The sequence below is a fragment of the Anopheles coustani genome, chromosome 2 (assembly GCF_943734705.1).
Source record: "Anopheles coustani chromosome 2, idAnoCousDA_361_x.2, whole genome shotgun sequence".
Taxonomy (NCBI): domain Eukaryota; kingdom Metazoa; phylum Arthropoda; class Insecta; order Diptera; family Culicidae; genus Anopheles; species Anopheles coustani.
In genome coordinates, this window is record NC_071289.1 from 50175867 (window position 1) to 50195307 (window position 19441).

Consider the following 19441-nt stretch of genomic DNA (forward strand, 5'->3'; position numbering starts at 1 on the left):
ACTGTAAAACAATCAATCAATCGAATAAATACCGTGCCAGGAATAAGCCAGAACCAAAAAACTAGCCAAACGAGGGCCATGCGTGTAGTAGCGCACAAAATAAATCGTATCTCCTCTCCGGATGAATATTTTCACATGAAACTTGTTGTAAAAATCAAAAACACATATAGCAACAATAAAAAAATAACAATCCACCAATACCTTTGACGCACCCAGTTTGAGCACCAAAGTCACCTTCCCAAGGAGCGCCAAATTGACGTTTCGACCCGAACCCATGAAAGTTCCATACAAAAAAACCCCTCCACGACGGGAGAGCTACCCCGCAACCACTCCGCCACCGTTTGACATACCCCTCACTTCCTAATGACAATCCAAATGCTGTCTGCTCTGTCGTTCCGTCCTTTTCTCTCGCGTTATGTTGCCAACAGCATAGACTTGTGTGTGTGAGCAACAGCCCGTTGAAGAATTGTTTACATTTTGAAACAAACGGTCGTGCAGTGTGTTGTAAAAGCTTGGTGTCTATTTTGTACAAGAAATCTCTTGAAAATGTGGCGGAAACCCGAATTAAAATGTTTGCGAAAGTATGGCGAATCGAATATCGATAACAACGAAACGCTCTGGAGCGTGGATATGACCTTGGACCTTATGAAAAAGCTAAGGCAGTAAGCTTACCTAAAAGTGCAAGAACATTATTGGGAACCAACCGTAAGCCATCGATCGAGATATTGGAAATAAGTGGCGGCCAGTATTGGTACCATATCGGATGCATTTTTGAAGCATTATAATTGTGGGTGTAAATAACTAATTTTTTTTTTGTTTTTTAGTAATGCTACACTTATTCATGGCAACATATATCAATGGATGGATTACCATTGCATAAAATTGGCATCATGGAGTTTTGCCCAATATTATGTAATATCCGTGAGATGCCGAAAGTACCAGTGATGACGAGAACTATTTTCTATTGTAGGAGGAAGCCGACGAACGTTGAGGAATCTTTACGTCTCATGGTCACGGAGATGAACAACCTCGTGGAATATGGAGTAAACATCAACTGGAAACATGTGTCGATACATCTAAGGGCCATTATTGCAGACACTTCAGCAAGAGCATTCATAACAGGTTGACTACAAAACTTATCGGCAGACAATTTCACATGTATTTAATTTTTCTTTCATTTAATTTTCACAGGTGTAGTAGGACATGCTCGTTGTAACAGTTGCCAGAAATGTACCGTCGTAGGTCAATAAGGCAGCGTTGCTCGCACCATTGTATTTTCTGGGACACAAGCAACACAATGAACTGATGGAGGATTCAGGCAAGGTGCCTGTCCAGAACACCAAAGAACGATGACACCTCTTTAAGATTTAAATTTTTTTACATACTCCAGGATGTCGTGGTAGCGGATCGTTTGCATCTTATCGATCTTAGCATCATGAAGCGACTGCTGGCTGGCGAAACGAAACAATGGGAAAGATAAAATGGGACTCAAACTCAATGTAAAGCAAGCCTTGCAGACGACAAAACTCATGCAACTAATGAAAGAAGAGTTGTTCTCTGATTCACTTGCCAGAAATCGATGGCTGAGATGCTGGTATGATATGTAATGGTTGTGAAGGTTGCGTTTGAAAGCTCCTGATAAAAATAAATGATACACAGTAGTTGTCTTATAAATTGCAAAAATAAAAAGTCATATCTTTGTAACGTGATTTCAATAATTACCGTGATTTGTCGATGCTGGTGGAATTTGAAAAGGTACACAGTGACGATGGAATGTCCAGAGCCGGTTTTCAGTTGTTTCGGTGGGTTTCTCATTGATTGTCCCGGTGGATGTCGTAGCATGAATACTTCCACACTAAACACTTTATTGGCGGGTGTTTTCTGACCAAAACATGCTGCAGTCACCGTCAATTAAGTGCTAAAATCTAAAAAAACAGCACAATGGAAAAATCAAACACATTATTAAATTGCTCAAACTTCGTCGAATTTTTCAACTCCAACCTCTAGTTTCATAATTTTATACTACCCACCTTATTTCGAGCGAGTGCAATTTTGAGAAAATGTATCCATCGTTACGTAAAATAAAACAGACAATCAACAAGACACTTTCCAACATCGCCGATAGATCAACCGGTCTGCGCATCGTATGGTATGTATAACGATAAGTGTTCAATCCTCACTAACCAAACAATAAAAATTTCTCTTCAACAGCTACCACCAATGTAATCACGACCACTGTTAACCACGACCGCGACAGTAAAAAAAAAAGAAAGAATATCGAATCAAGTGTGCATTACAGGTAGTGGCTAGGAGAGGGAAGAGGAAAGATAACGGAATGAGGAGGGAAAACAGACCTAGAGAGGATATTATTTTTGAACCTAGATGGATAATTTTTTTCGAACCCACCATTTTGAATTTGAACCCACCATCAAATTTGAAACTGACAGTCCGTCAACATCGCTGTCAAATCGGGTCGAAATTTACTGCGCATCGTGCCCTGGACCGACCCGTTTTCGACGCGAAAACGGGTCGGACCAGGGGCCGGAAATATTTCAAAAATCCCCTTGGGTTACTTTTTGGACACAGTAGTACGTGCTCTTTCATACCGCAAGCTCATTCACTCTCGATAGAACTTTACGCTACGGTACATCGAGAAAGCATCAAGCAGTGCTTGCAAACCATTATCCAAGAGCATAGCCTTCTACTTAACTACCGATTAGTTCGAAGCGCAAGTTGCACACCTCTGGGCTGCACCCGCTCGCTCTTTCATATCGTGAGCGGCATGGCACCGAGAGAGCACAGTGATACAACCCAGTGCGCAAAATCATCGTGCTTTCTCGTTCTGTCTAATTGACAATTGTTAACAACAAAACGAGATAGCATGACGATTTTGCACGCTGGGAATACAGCGAGTGCAGAATCCGTATCTCTGGTCTACACTACCGCGCTCTTTCTCACCGGCACATGTTCTCCTGCGCATGCTGCCTCATTCTTACTGCAGTCGTTCCGACCTTAGCGTTACGCGTTAGTTTCCACGGAAGAATGTTTATATATAGATTATTAATTTTATTGTAGATGTAACTCCGGATTAATTTTTATCGAGTGCTTCTAATGATCCTAACCCTAATAACAGTGAAGATGAGTGGGAGGATGTAGACGAGGAAAATATAACGGCTGAGGACTAAGACCAAGATGAAGAGGATGGTCGCTATAGTTTTGTAAACTATTTATCGTTATTTGATGCACTGAGACATGTAGCCGTAACGTATCGGCTGTCTAGTTTTGCTGTGGGAGCCACCTTGGGGATAATTAGAAAAAATACCAACGGTAAAGTTCCGAAGACTTCTCGAACGCTAATGAAAACACCCTATAAGGTTGGTAGTCAGATCAAACAGATCGCAAATGGTCGATTATGGTATTATGGAATAAAAAAAGTCATCCTAAACTATTTCGAGTGAGTATATATGTTAAAAAACTAAGTCTTACTAAACCGCTTAGTAACCTTTAACTTTTTTTTTAGGACTTAAACCTTAAATACTTTTACACCAGTATTAAAATTTATGTAGTCCTTCCTCGGCGGTGGCACAGTTCAAAAGAAAGCCTTTCTCCGCACACCACCGAGGAAGGCTTCACTTCTAGCATCTCTTTCTCTCACTTCTATCTTTATCTTACTTGGATTCTGGTGGGTCAACGTGCCTTGATAGCTTATCAGCTTCGATCGAGAGCTATCAGCTGATCGATGAGTAATGGATAAACTCCGCTCTCGTTCTCCTTCCTCTCATGATGGGACGTTGGCCCGACCGTACTCCTCGTGCCTCATCTAACCTCCTCGTATATTAATCAGTTGTCTCACTGCATTGGACCATTCGCTGATTTGGCAACAATATACAAATTTATTAATATAGCAAATAATAAATATCCTGCCGTTTTTGCTTTCAGAAACGTCATTCCGGAGGTTTCGCAATTTACGGTTGATGTATCGATTTTCGGGCTACCCCTGTTTGAAAGTTCTCTCCAACAGCTGTGGCCAATTCAGATAAGGGTGGTTGAATTGGGTAAGCATCCAATGATGGCTGTTGGAACCTTTGGGGGTCGAACTAAACCGGGAAACTTGGATGAATTTCTAAGACCATTGGTGTAAGAAATAAATGATCTCTAGCGTAGAGAGTTTAGATTCGGTGAAAAGATGATTCCTTTCCGCCTTCGTGCTTTTATTGCCGATTTACCGATGCGGGCCACATTGAAAGGTATGTTAGGATGCATTAACAATATTTTTTAGAACATTTTAACAATAAATGGAAATATATTTCCAGCTACGATGAATTTTAATGCGAGGCATGGTTGCTTAAAATGTACAGCTGTTGGCAGGACTATTAAACCGGGATCAAAAATAGTTTTTGATTCCACTAATGCCACACCCCGAACCGACGCTGGTTTCAGATCTCGTGTCGATAGAGAACACCATGAAGAATGGCGGACACCTCTGGAAGATCTAAACGATTTCAACATGATCGATGGAGTCCCTGTAGGTGACCGTCTTTACCTCATCGATGAAGGGGCAACCAAAAAGTTGTTGGGGAACTTATGATCCAACAAACCGGTCAACTTGGAAAATTTGTCACGAAAGAAGGAATCAATTTCAAATTTCTTGGTTAAGACACGCCTGCCCGTTAATATACCTCGCCGGATGCGGCACCTTAACGAGATTCCTTTATATAAGGCAACAGAATTTCGTACATTCTTATAATATGTAAGTGCTGTTGTTTTTAAAAACTGCATGACCAACTGAGTCTTCAATCATTTTCTTCATTATTTTTGCGCTGTGACCATATTTTCGTCACGAGCACATGAACGGCATTGGCCACTGGCAAAAAGATTGTTGGATGATTTTGTCCGTAATTTCGGAGCACATTATGGTCAATGTCATTTAACGAGCAACATCCATAATCTCCAACACGTTGCTGAAGAGGTGGAAAAGTTTGGAACACTGGATGAGTTTTCTGCCTATGTGTTAGAGAAAAATTTAAGGTTTGTGAAATCATGTGTAAGATCACGGACAAAAATTGTGGAACAGGTGGCTGGCAGACTTTACGAACTTGGTCGGATAAAAAAAGCCTATCGCATAGCTCCAGTGTATCCAAAATTAAAACGGAATGGTAGTTTTCGCGTTACGGAGGATTTTCTTTTAGGGCCAAGCTTTCAAAACCGATGGTTTCTTACCAAAGAAAAATCAATTGTAAAGTTTGTTAAGGCGAAGAAAACTTCCCCAAACTCTTATATTGTATATGGACACCAGATCGAAGCTAGTGAAGAACTGTTCAGATTGAAGTTAGCCGGTGATGATGATGATCATCTACTGAATTATATATTTTCAAAGCCAAATGTTCAGGCAAGACCAGTGGAAATGCCATATTCAAATATTTTATGTAAGCTAGTACCAGTATTCATTCCATCACCATTTCTATCACGACCTTCAATACTACCAATTATCCCACCCGACTCTCTCGCTTTGTTCCCATTGTTACATACGTTCCAATAAGAAACAAGTGTAAATAGCTGTAAGTGTGATAGATGTTATATTAACTTAATTCATGAATACATAGTCAACCATTCATGTTCATAAAGTCTAGGAGTTTCATATATACATAACATCATAGTTCAACGATCAAAAAACCGGAAAAAAATTAAACTAATCAAACATAACAAAACTTACACATACAGGGTGCCCGAGGTAAATTTGACAGTTCCTGAGGGAATAGGAAAAGAATTTTTATAAAATTTATGTTAAACATTAAAAAAAAATTTTCTTATACAAAGTTTAGCTTACCATTTTTGCCGCATTGTTTTTTGTTTAACCCCCCCTCCGCGCCGATGGCTGCCTGCCCCCGCTTCCGGAACCGCGCGCATGCCCGGCCAACCATGTCTCTGGGGATGGCCGCAAACACGGCCACCATTCTGGCCACCAGCTCCGCTTTGGTATTGCAGGAGGCCTTGTTGGTGTCCCGCTCAACTGTGCCGCACACAAAATTATCCATAGGATTAAGGTCAGGGGAGCTGGGAGGCCAAACGTCGGCCACTTGGGCCGAACAGTGGTGAAAATGCATATTTGCGGAAGGAAGGAGGGGTCGGAGGGGAAAATGTCCCTTAACCAAAAAGTCTTATCTCATCGAGATCTACAACATTGCCCAAGACCACAAAGCGCTAGCTCGCAATCGAAAAATCGAGATTTTGAGAACTGGCCTATGGCCGGCACGAACTGCCCACGCTTGCCCGGGGTTCCGGAAGCGGGGGCAGGCAGCCATCGGCGCGGAGGGGGGGGTAAACAAAAAAAAATGCGGCAAAAATGGTAAGCTAAACTTTGTAGAAGAAAATTTTTTTTTAACATTTAACATACATTTGACAAAAATTCCTTTCTAAACTGTCAAATTTACCTCGGGCACCCTGTATATCCATAGCACAATAGTTCGAAGATCAGTACATTACAAGAAAATAAACTAATCTAACATACCACAACCAACTGAACTAGCTAAACTAACTTGAGATTCAAAGTTTTTTAGTTCTTTTGTGACACACGCTTTTTATAACTCCTTCAGCTTGTGCTGCATTGCGTTCGCTAATTTACATTTTATAAAGCTCTTTACTTCTTCGTTGGCTAGTGTGCACTGACGATTTTCCGCAACAGTTTTTACCAGTTGGAAAATGTTCTGATACACTATAAATGGAATTTTATTTCCATTACGAGCTGCTCCAGTCCAGCTACATCCGGGAAGGAAGCTTCTGTCAAACAATTTGTAGAACGTTTCGTGCATACGCTGCCTTTTATCATTGGTTTCAATTTCGCTTGCCAACCACTCTTCCATCTTGTTGAACTTTTCAGGCTCCAAAAGATGTGCCTCCAGCTCGTCCATTTCATTCAGGCAGCTCACAAATGACTGGTGAAAATCAGGACGTTGCGGTTTAGAACTGCTTGTAGGATGGTATCTTTCTGCTGGCAAATTCACCTTATCTACCAACTGTGATAACTGAGCTTTTAGATCAATGTTTACTTTCGTCAGCTTAAACAACTGCACCGTATTAACACCTACTTGCTCTCGATGTGCAGCTAGTTCAGTTTTCATCTGATTCATGGTTCGAATTATATTTTCCATTTTTCTATCCTAAAAATGTAACATATCACTCCAATTATTGTGCACTCTATAAAATTTGGGAGGAACTAAACCGTAATACTTACATTCGTTATGAATTTAGCAAAAATTTGACTGATCCAACGTTTTCCATTTAACGCTCCAAGTACAATGACAAAGAATCACGGATTTTGCATTTCAACATTTTGACATCCAAGCTAGCTGGGCAGTTTGTTGTTTTCGTTTCGAAGGATTCGACAAGTTGAAGGATTCCCGGCTGAAAAAAATCACTCAGTTCACTCAGATTCCACCCGTTTCTCCATGTTTCCACTATGTATGTTACCCCGCATGTCCACAAACTTGCTCATCGTGCAACAACATAGAGCCCTCGCCATATAATTTGACATCTCAGCGGGCTCTGCAGTTTGTTGTTTTCATTCGTTGTAAGTGGAAGTTCAGGCAGCCTTTGCAAAATTATGCAAATTAAAACCAATTTCAATGAAGAAAATCTAGATACGAGGAGATTGTAACATGCGTGACAAATGTTAAAACGGTAAGTAAAGGCCATATCAGCCGTGCAAAGTACTACAAAAACCTACAACCAAGTTCTAGCCGTACCGCATCGGGTAAGTACGTGAACGTGAAAAATCGTCGAACATAATAATAAATCTCGCATATTTGTCTATAATCAGATAAATAAAGTGAAAAGATTTGTAAAGCTTATAGAATGCAAGTTGGTGTGAGAAATAAATAATTCTGTTGTGAATTTACGACTTCGGTATTGTGTTCGTTTCCGAAGGGATGGATTACATTTCAAGATCGGGGATGGGGAAGTTCATCAAGGTAACTCATATTCACTCGCACGGTCACTCAAAATAGGCTTAAGATTCTAACTTCCTTTAAGCAAATCTTAAGCCTATCTTAAGCCTTCGTGCGATGCAACTTCGTATCGCGGGGTTGGCAGCCGAAAATGATTCTAATAAATTTCGAAGTGAAATCAATGTTAATTAAAAGCAATATGCACAACAGAAGTTTAACATATCATTGCCTAGCTTAAAGTATAGAAAATCGGTAGGTATAGGCTATATGTCCCATGAAAAGTGCTAAGAAAGTTATCAACCACCATCAAGCAGTTCCGCAGCATGTAGCTCGGGTAAGAAAAAACAACGTGAAAATACCCCAACAGAATAATGCAGCTCGTTTAATCTTCTATTTTCAGATGTTTGAAGCGAATGTAAGTTTGAAATTTATAAAGTGTGTGTTTAATAAATATACTAAAAGTTCAAGGCTGGTGTTGTTTGCTTTTCTGAAGGGATGACATTTTTGCACCGGGCATTGGGAGTCCCGGGGCATGGGGTAAATGGGTAGAGGATTCAGCGAGGGGATTCGGGAGGGGAACGCCCCTGACGTCACACAAAGTCACTCAAATTCACTCAAATTCACTCAAATTCACGCGCACGGACATCCAAAACGCCTCGAACTCTTGCTGTCATCGAGGCGACTTTGGGTTAGTTCGAGGTGCGACGTGACTGAAATCGATGCAACTTCAGTTCAGATCAGTTGCTCGCCTGGTATCTTGGAGTCCGGACGTCTTTTGTCGTCTTTTGCTTTCGATCACGTTAATCACTGTTGTTGTACGTTGTGTGCAATCTGCTGTTTGGCACGACTGTTGTTGTGTTCGGTTGGCGAATAATTGCTTGTGTTTCTCACTGTTTGGACTTCTGTCCCTGAAAGGATGCCGTGCGCGTTGTGCTTTGGCTTGGTAGAGATGGACAAGCTGGTTTGCTCGGGTCCTTGCGACCGGGTGTTCCACATGAAGTGTGTTGGCGCTACTGGTTCGTCGCGGAATGTGTTTACGATTGCCGATGGTTGTGGCTGGCTGTGTGATCGGTGCTCGGCGTTCCGGTCAAATAAGAGCATGGACATTGGTGGTGATTTTGGCGCCTTGCACTATGGGGAAAAGGCGGACATTAGGCGATGGAGAGTATGATAAATTCAGTTAACTAAGACCAATCCAAATTTTTAGCCTTTAGGACTAGTAGATTTCGAGAAATAATCTGTCAAAGTAAAAAAAGTGATAAAAAATGGTCCGCGCTAGCGAACTTTTATTGATTGCTTGATGGCAATCGTTTTACAAGTATTTAAACTATGACCATGATGTTTTATACATCGTTAGAAAGGTAATATGTTCAGCTTTCATAACAAAATATTTAATATGCTCATTTACCATGTCTTACTCACTTTTGCCAAGTAAAACTGTGTGGCATTATGGAAAAAATACGCTTTTTCAACTTTGATAATGCAGCAAAAAAATGTTTCGATGTGTTCTGGTCTAATTAGTGTTTAGAAACATAGTTTAACTAGTTTTAAAGTATTTAGCAAAGTTTCACCGCCGGCATGGACCCGGATCAACCCCAACCGTAATTTCGAAAAAAAGCACTCTGCTAATCGTTCCTGGTCTCTATCAAAAAACATTGAAAACGATTTGAAAATAAAATGATCTAAACAGTCAAGTTCTTGATTCTACTTTGTAAACACGCTTATCAGTCGATTATCATAGCTGTCAAGCTGTGTGTAATCGTTTTTTTTTTATCAGTGATTACGGAACAACCAGGCATCTGTTGTTCTATTTGTGGTGCAATTCCTGTTCAGATGAGTGATCTAACTGTGATGCCTATCGCGAACGAAGTAGGTTTCACCAATCGATCGATGCATTTTTATCGGTCGATAAAGTTATCTACTCGAATTTTGCATCGCGTTCGCTTTTTCTGAATCGGTCGATATAAAATTATCGGTCGATAAGGCAACCAGTTTTCTGGCTGCTAATTAGCTACTTTTCTATGGATTTAAAAATCGCCTGGACGACAATCGTCATCCAGCTGGATCCAAGTATCCTTATTTTTCTGCTCAAGTGATACATTTGGTAAACAGATGAAAATAATTGAAAAGAAATATCAATAAAAACAGTGAATTTGGTGGAAATAACGAATTGTGTGGCTCACTGGTGTTAGTTATTGTGGATTCGTGTCGATTTTTTAGTGTACCACCATCAAAAATGAACGTTTAACTCGCTATCGACTGGTCCCTAGCAGTGGATAGTATATCGATCGATAGGGTTCATCTTTTAGCGTTCGCGATAGCAATATCTATCGATATAGCAACTACTCGACAAATTTGTTCGCGTTTGACAGTCGTTTTATCCACTGCTATATCGATAGATAACTTTCAACGTTCGCGATTGCTTAGTGAACCAAGTATCCTGAAAATGAACACTTGTTGGTGGATATACCATATCGATCGATAGAGCAAAACGTATCCGATAGCTCCCTGTGCTTGAAACAGGATTTACCCCACAACCTTCCGCATTATTGCATGGCATATCCCCATATCTACATTGCTGGTTGCGGTTTCATCAGTGTTTATTTAATATTTCCTTTAGACTCACATTTAAGAAATGGAAGGTTACTCATGAGTACACCGCAGAATATGAAGCGCAGACAAAATTAATTCGACAAAACCTCTACGATGCATTCGGTGTGAGAGTGGACCAACCTCGAGCAGGATCTTCAGGAACAAGCACCTCAGGGAATGTTTGCCGTCGAATATTTTTCGCCCCTGAATTTGCTAGTACTGTTCTTAATGTCCATAAAGATATGATAGGAAGGTTTAGGAATATATTGATAACCATAAGCTGCCAGAAAGTTATAAATGTAAAGAGAGAAATAACGAGAGGGGAGTTTTTACTGTAGTTTCTTCTTTATTTCCACTTGTTCTAGTTCCGAGCGCGACTGTCACTGAGCTTGGTTCGATTACGACTGCCCGACCGTTTACCGCAGACCCGCCTTATATTCCCAAACTTAGTTCCGTTGTTCTGGGTCTCTATTCACTCTCACATTCGGCCTTTCCTGACGCCTAACGCAGACCCTTGCTAGGCACTATGCTTCTTCCTCTGAAGATTCTAGCTCCTCTTCATTGACAGCATATGCCCACAGCTTCATATTGTCAATGCTAGTCGTTGTTATATTCGGCCCTTCGCATTCAGCGGCTTTTCTAACTTTAAAACGACCGTTTCGATTCACAGTCACAATTTGATAGGGCCCCAGATATTCGCTTGCCAGTTTCCTACCAGCCACAAACTGCGTTCTTCGTATAGCTACCAAATCCCCGGTCACATAACCCGATTCTGGTTTCCTTTTTTTATCGAATTCTTTTTTTTGAGCTAGCTGCGCTTCTTCAATAGCCTTTCTTGCATTGTACCGCATTTCCTGTCTATCTCGCTCAAATTCCTCATATATCTCCTGCCGCAATATTTCTCCCAGCTTATCATCAGTTAGATTCTTCATTCGCACGCCAAACATTAACTCAAAAGGTGATTTACCAGTAGTTGCATGCCCGTGTGCGTTAATCGCCCTCTGAACCCTTGGGACCTCCTTAAACCACTTGCAGGGATTCTCGGCAGACAACTTGGATAACATGTTGAGCAACGTACGATTAACTCGCTCCGCTTGTCCGTTACCCCTAGGCACCCCTGTTGTGCAAACGACGTGTTCGATCCCGTTGGTGTTCATATACTCCGCAAATGAATTTGCCGTGAATGCCGCTCCTCGATCCGTCACCACTCGTTCTGGGTTCCCGAACACAGACGACCATTCTTCTATCTTCCGCAGCGTCTCCTCCGCACTCGTAGTTTTAGTCGGGTACAGCCAGACAAATTTGCTGAATCCGTCCACCATCGTTAGTATGTACCGGTATTGCTTCGACGTTGCGTCCATTGGGCCGACGTGGTCGATGTGTAACGTGTGCAGCGGTTTGTCGCCCTTCTCTATAGGATGAAGATACCCTTCCTTCAGACCCAATTTTTTATTGTACAATATGCACTTCACACAATTTCCGATGACTTGTTTCACTTTCATTTCAACCTGAGGAATCCAATACTTCTGTGTCAACGTATGGATTGTTTTCTGACTACCGAAATGTCCGTTGTTATGCACCTCTTGAATAAGCTGCTTTTGCATACTTCGCGGAGCCACTATCAAATCTTGTCCATCCTTCAAATAATATAGTATGCCACCTTTCAAGTGGTATGCTCCATAAGGTTCTTTTCGTAGGATCTCACAAATTGCTTTCACCATTTCATCTTTCTGTTGACTGTTCTTGATGCGCGCCGTAACTTCTGACGTCACTACCATTACACGATATGGGTATCTACTGAGGCAATCCACGTGTCGAAGCCTCGATCCCGGTCGATGTTCCACTTCAAACGTAAAATCCTGCAGGTACATTACCCACGGTAACACTTCGCTAGGTACCTCAGCCTTTTTCAATGTCTGTTTAAACGCATTACAATCAGTCACCAGCTTAAAAGGTACACCCAGAAGATATCTTCTAAACTGCTTTGTTGCCAGGAACACAGCTTTCGCTTCTAGAACATAGCTATGTTTTCTTTCCTCTGCGGCCGTCGTTTTTTTACTCCAAAACGCTACCGGATGCAGTTTTCCTTCAAAACGTTGGAGTAACACCGCACCATATCCCTCCTTCGACGCGTCGGTATGCAATTCTGTCTCTGCTTCACGGTCGTACAACCGTAACACTGGTTCACTCGCAAGTATCTCCTTCAACTGGTTAAAGGCTAGCAGCTCTTGACTTCCCACCACGAACTCCGTATCCTTACGCAGAAGATTGGTGAGGGGGCGAGCGATATGAGCGTAGTTTTTCACGAATTTTCTGAAAAACCCGGTGAGCCCAAGAAAAGCCTGCACAGCCTTCACATTCTTCGGTACACTGAACTTGGTCACAGCATTGATCTTCTCGGCGCTTGGCGAAATCATGCCAATTTCCACATAGTGGCCAAGGAAATGGACTGAGGACTGCATAAACATGCATTTTTTCCATTTCACCGCGAGTCCATGTTCTGCAGCCGTCATGAGCACTTGCTCCGTTTTCCACAGACACTCCGCCGCCGTTTTTGCGTAAACGATCAAATCGTCCATGTACACTTCTAACACGCCTTCATTGATCAAGTTCAAAAACACGTGGTAGACGAAGCGCATGAACACCGCAGGAGAGTTACACAACCCAAACGGTGCTCTATTAAATTCGTAAAACCCCTTTTTCGTCACAAAAGCGGTGTATTTCTTACTCGCCTCGTCGACCGGCACATGGAAAAATCCATTTTCTAAATCCATCACCGAGAACCACTTTGCACTCTGAAGCTTCTCCAGCACCTCGTCGATCCGCGGAATTGGAAATCCGTCTTTGAGTATCATCGAGTTCAGTTTCCTGAAATCGACGCATACACGACTGCTGCCGTCTTTCTTCTTCACCACGACCACCCGGCTGGCGAAATCAGACGTCGAAGCTTGCACAATCCCTTTTGATAGCCATTCGTCCACCTGCTCGTTAACGGCTTTTTCTTCCGGGTACGCAAGTCGCCCCGGTGTATGTCGAAAAGGAACAATGCTTTCGTTTGGGACTATTCTCAATTTCACTGGACCGTCCTCCAATTTTGGTTCGCACCATGCTTCGTTGTATTTACTAACGACACTATCGATTGCCTCCTGGAATTTGGGTGGTACTACTATTTTGTCCGGCTCGCAAATAAACACGTCACCGCTAAACACACATTCTTCCTCCTTGTTCTTACCACTTGGGCGCACTTTTATGCCGTCTTTCGTCACCGTCGCTTCCATATCGTTCAAAGCCTCTCTTCCGATGACTGCCTCGTAACACATGCTTCCAGTAGGAACAACATAGAACTGTATTTCCTTGTACTCATTTTGGTCGATCGTCACTGTCATCACTATTGTTCCCAACGCCGCAGTTCTTGTGCCGCCGAATCCGTTGAGGGTCATTGTTGTCGGAGTAACGCTTGGGAATCGTATGGCCTGTTGCGCTTCTTCGGACAAAAGATTGTATTGGCTGCCCGTATCGAAAAGGGTGTTTAGCTCTTTCGTTCCGATTCTCATGGTGATCGTTCCCCCTTTGTCGCCGCTGACTAAATTGGTGTTCCCGGAAAAACTCGGTCTGTCTTTGCATTCGCGTGCTCGGTGACCTGGTCTGCCGCAGCCAAAACAAACCGGTCCTGCTACTTTGTTAGGGCACTCTTTGGCAAAATGTCCCATTTTCCCGCAGGTACGGCATTTTACGCTGGCCGCTGTTATTTGTTTGGGATTGTTGCCATCCGTAATCTTTGTGATTACTGGTCGCTTCTGACGTTGTTCGCGAATTTGGGCGACCAATTTTTCGTATCCCTTCATTTGACCTTTCAATTCTTTAATTGTTTTCGCAGCGATCAGGCAGGCTTTGTTCAAGGGATCGTCGTCTATCCCTTTCACTATGTACTCGCAAAGGGATTCTTCTTCCACGTGTCCCTTTTTCCCAATTGCACACATCGCGTAAATGTATTCCGTAAATGTTTCTTCTGTCTTCTTCTTCCGGTGTCGTAACGATTCGTGGACACTTGCGCTCGACACTTTTTCCTCGAACTCTTCCACTAGCGCACACTTTAGCTCCTTCCACGACGACACTTCGGGAATGCTTTTTACAAAAGCCTTGGCTGCGCCCTGCAGCACACGTTTAGCGTAAATGAGCTTGTGGAGTTCATGCCACTTGAAAAGTTGGCTACTCGTCTCGAACTCAACCACCCATGCACACACATCTTCGGCTCCGGAGAACGTAGGCAAATAATCTTGCACATCCTTAAAGTGAATGGACACACTCTGGACCTCGTGATTCACGTTCTCTCGTGACGATACACTGTCCCTTCCTATGGCGTCCGCATAGTCATCCACCCCCGTGATGTCTTGACTTCCACCTTCCCGATGCGCCATTATTCTACCAGCCAATTCCTCCTTCGTGCCGTCTGTGTTGAGTCCCAAGGTCTCACACCTTTTCACCAAGCCGATACGGGTAAATTGTTCCACTAATTCTTCTACACTTGCCATTGCGCAAAATCAAAAAGCACAATTCGCAAAACTCGAGCGTGCAATGTTGAAGCGCAATCCCACTTCTGACACCAAATGTAAAGAGAGAAATAACGAGAGGGGAGTTTTTACTGTAGTTTCTTCTTTATTTCCACTTGTTCTAGTTCCGAGCGCGACTGTCACTGAGCTTGGTTCGATTACGACTGCCCGACCGTTTACCGCAGACCCGCCTTATATTCCCAAACTTAGTTTCGTTGTTCTGGGTCTCTATTCACTCTCACATAAATACTGACAAATTTGACCCGTATTGCAAAGATACTTATCGTAAATGTTTATCACTATATAGTTGGTTTAAAATACCGGCCACAGTATATAAAGTGTTGGCACATGCCCGGGATATTATATAGCAGACCCCTATTCCACTTGGGTGTTTAGGAGAAGAAGCATTAGAAGCGCGTCATAAATGTTTCAGGTAAGATAGGGCAGCGCATGCAAGAAAATCGTCTAGGGAGAAATATTTAGAAAACACGTTTATGCGGGCTATACACATACATAATACGAAAAAGCTTTGCTTTCCAGCCATCGTCACAGACTTTTTTACCATAATGGACAAAGAAAATGAAGATATGTTAATTGACCATGTAGTAAATCAAGCAGATCATATTAAAATAAGCTTAAATGACGAAGGAAATTGAACTCATTTAATAAATGTGATTTTTATGTTTTGTAATACACATTTGTAATTTGTTTTTATAAAGAGTTTTGAAAATTGCAGGTGGTTATACATTTCAAAAATCACAGATTTCTTTGTTACAAAACTACGTGTACTGTACATTGCATACCTTCGGGCGCTCAAATATGATAAAAATCGAATAATTAATTATTTACACAAGCTAAAAGCTTGTAGAATGGTTACAATGATGGCTTTGAGTAAGACACGTGCCTACAATAACAAAACACTGCGAAATATCCATGGACTCTCGTTAAATATAGTAATGTCCGCTTGTTCCATACAAGTTCCCCATAGTGCCTTGGTGTTTCGGTTGATTGATGGCGTCCTGGCGTCGCTTAGCAACGCCATCATTACGGTGAGAGATGAGTTACGAGCTCAGATTAATGATGCGGCTCCGAGAGAGAGTCTCTCTCTCTCGCAAGTTGGTAATGTTGGTCCCTCGCAACGTCAACCAAGGAGAGCAGATATGATGATTTCTCACCGGCTCGCGATCCTTCCCACCGTACAACTCTCTCCTCATCGTCCTACTTGGAGAGCGGTAAAGCGCAGCACTCCGATAGTACTAGCGCTCCTCGCCCACCAGCTACAGCGGCTCCCCAGCTGACCTTCCACCATGGAACTGGCGCACTGCGTCCGACCGACCCAGCTAGCCAAAATGAACGCAATTCACCCGCATACACCCATAAAACGAAGTATCTATAAGAATTGCTATAGCAGTTGCACTAGCCTTTCCCTACTACCAATTTTGAATGAACTCAGGCCTATCCCCGTGGATCGGAGCGAGACGCAGCGACTGACTTATGCTCCGTCGCATTCGCGCTGCAGCGCCGAAATTTTTCATCCCGCTCTTGAGTGAAACTTTGCATGAAAAATGAAATAAAGCGACGGATGGAAAGCATAAACCGTTACAGTTTGAACGGAAAGCGTATTTTTGAACTTTGGATGGCAGCGGCGCTGCCACCAACGGTAGAACATTCTAACCGTAAACAACATTTACGCTTTCAAATTTGTTGTCGATGCCCACACAAGATAAGAAATAAAACAAAAATAGCTCCTTAATGTTTATTCCTAGCCAAGTGCATCATGCAGACAAAAGATAGTCTCACTAAATACCTATGCAGTAATATTTATATCTTCTCAATCGCCTCGGAAATGATTGTGTTTTAGATGATCAAAGATGTATGATTTCAAAAGCATTCGAAGCATTCTCGTGCGGTCTCTTCAAAGCAACACTCGATAGAATAAAGAATCCTTCGACAGAATTTCTATATGTGGGAATGTTGTCATTTACGTTATTACAAAATCGTGTGTGTGTGTTACATACTTATAATGACAACGAGAAAATAGACAAATATTATTCAATTCGAACGATCTGTTAGCGCATGCACATGCACATGCATATCAGCAATTCCAGCGCTAGAAAAACAAATCACAAGTTTTCTAGTTGCCGGTTCAAGCTGTGTTCTAAGAAGGGCGGATGAGATTGTTTTCCTCCCGCATTCAATTTTTACTCTTCTCCCGCAGTTGCTACCATTGCTACCGCTGTACGTTTTACACCTGTGAATGAACGAATGCATATCAAACTAACAAATGTTCGGCTATTCACAAAGTGTGTCCATTATATTCAAAACATAAAAAATATATCCCAGCGATACATTGATCATTTGAATCAATGATCTCGAACGCCAATTATTGCGAGGTGTTCGACGCTATGGATTCATGTTCGCCATTTGATATTTGAAATATAGAATTCTTTTTCGAGTTTTATCTTCGGGCGTCTAGCAACTTTCTGTTAAAAGCAAATTAAAGAGTAGCTTTTCGTTTAAATTTAGAACAAGTTTGACATCAACCATCTACGTTTGATTTTGTGTTTAACATCCAGCTTAATAGCGGACCTCGTGACCAACGATTATTTAAAACCAGAAGAAGACAAGTGGTAAAAAAGCCTAGTACTTTATATTACTTTTGAAGCTTGTTACAGTATTTTTAAAGTGTTTTGTGGTCCCTAAACTCCCATAGAACGGCATATCGTGGATGAAAATCAGCGAGTAGGATTTGCCCAAAGTCGCTGTTCTTCCTGTTTAGACTTCCGGCGTATGGAGAAGAGTATAGTGTGCAGTGTCTTCCGGAATAAATCAACTTTATCAGAAAACACGATAAAGAGCACGATTCAGTGGTTTGGACATACCTAGCCACAGTAAATCATATGTAAAGAGGATCGGAGGAGTTGAACGGGTTAAATATAATTGAAATATCACACACTGCTAACCTTCCTCAAGCCTATCAACTACAACCAATCGAAAAAAAAAACATTTACAGCAACTGAAAACATTCCTACATGGTTGGTTTGGTTGGCTATGCCAAAGTTTCGGCCAAGGCCAACTGGCCGACGGAAGTTATTTTGAAAGTATTAAATCTTAATCTTACAATAAAATTTACTTTATTCAATACACGTGTTTGATTTTTTTCTGATCGTCGACGAAAATTTGTCTATTTTTTAATGCAAACGTTAAGGCCGTGTTTCTCAGATCAAAGGTTAATTACAAAGTAACGGTAATCTTTGTCCGGCAGTGGTTAATTTTCTATCCACCTGAGCAGTTGCTACACGAGTTTATGTATTTATATTAGGGTTACGAACTTTTAAAAAACTAATGCATTTTGACTAAGGAGTGCCATCAACCTGCTCTCTTTTAAACTGTCAATACATGATTTCACCTTATGCTGGGAAACGATTATGTCTCCGGCAGAAGAAGATGTTGGAGCGCATTTTGCACACAAAAGTAGCTTTTGATAAGAGCTAGATTTTTATCCATTACTTCCGAATGCTGTCTCCAATTGGTTTATAGATTTATGTGTAGATCTTTACTAGTTTCCAAAAGACGTAATCTCATGAAACAATCAAATGCTAAGCAATGAAAAATGCGAGGCGACATCGAAATCTGAAAAAAAAAATCATTACAACTTGCAGTTGGATGTAGTGTTAGTGTTAGTGTTAGTGCTGTGCAGTTAGTTTTTAACCAGATTTTGGCATGGCCTATCTTTGTAAAAGTAATTTCTTATCTGTAACATATTGCAAGCTAGGTATAAACCAAAGTTCCTCGTAGAGGAAAAAGTTCCTCGTATTTTGCGATCAAGCATGAAGCAAAGTTCCTCGTAGAGGAAAAAGTACATCTTTCATCATTCGTACTGTTCTTGCTCCGCATCCACTTTTGGTTTGCATGTTCTTAACGTATAAAGCACATGTTACATAAAAAACATGCAACTTAAGCGCTTGGTCACTGTTAATGACGCCGGCAGTACACTGGGCCTAGCGCCAGTTTGTATTGAAATTTAAATCAAACATTTTCGGTCATATTTTAGTACCTTTTATTACATGTTAAAAATGTGACGAACAACTGTAATGATAACACAAAGAAATTCCATGCGCATATGTATATTTAATGCTGCGCGAAAATATAACAAAAATAATCATACGGTGCGATCGGTTGTCGCCACACCAGTGTGGCAAAACAAGAATCAGCTGGTTCTTGTTAGTGGTTCTATTTACAAGGTCAACGCGCGTGCGTTATACACATGTGTGTATCAAGCGACGCGTCCGTGTACTGTCACGCAAACACCAAAGCGGTCAAAGAAAACCCTAGTTAAACCCGAGGGTGTACAAG

The 19441-nt window shown here is 41.7% G+C and overlaps 1 pseudogene; it reads left to right on the top strand.

The window, feature by feature from the left end:
* Positions 1–546: 546 nt before the first annotated feature.
* LOC131264556 (uncharacterized) lies at positions 547–5539 on the top strand (annotated as a pseudogene).
* The last annotated feature ends 13902 nt before the right edge of the window (positions 5540–19441 follow it).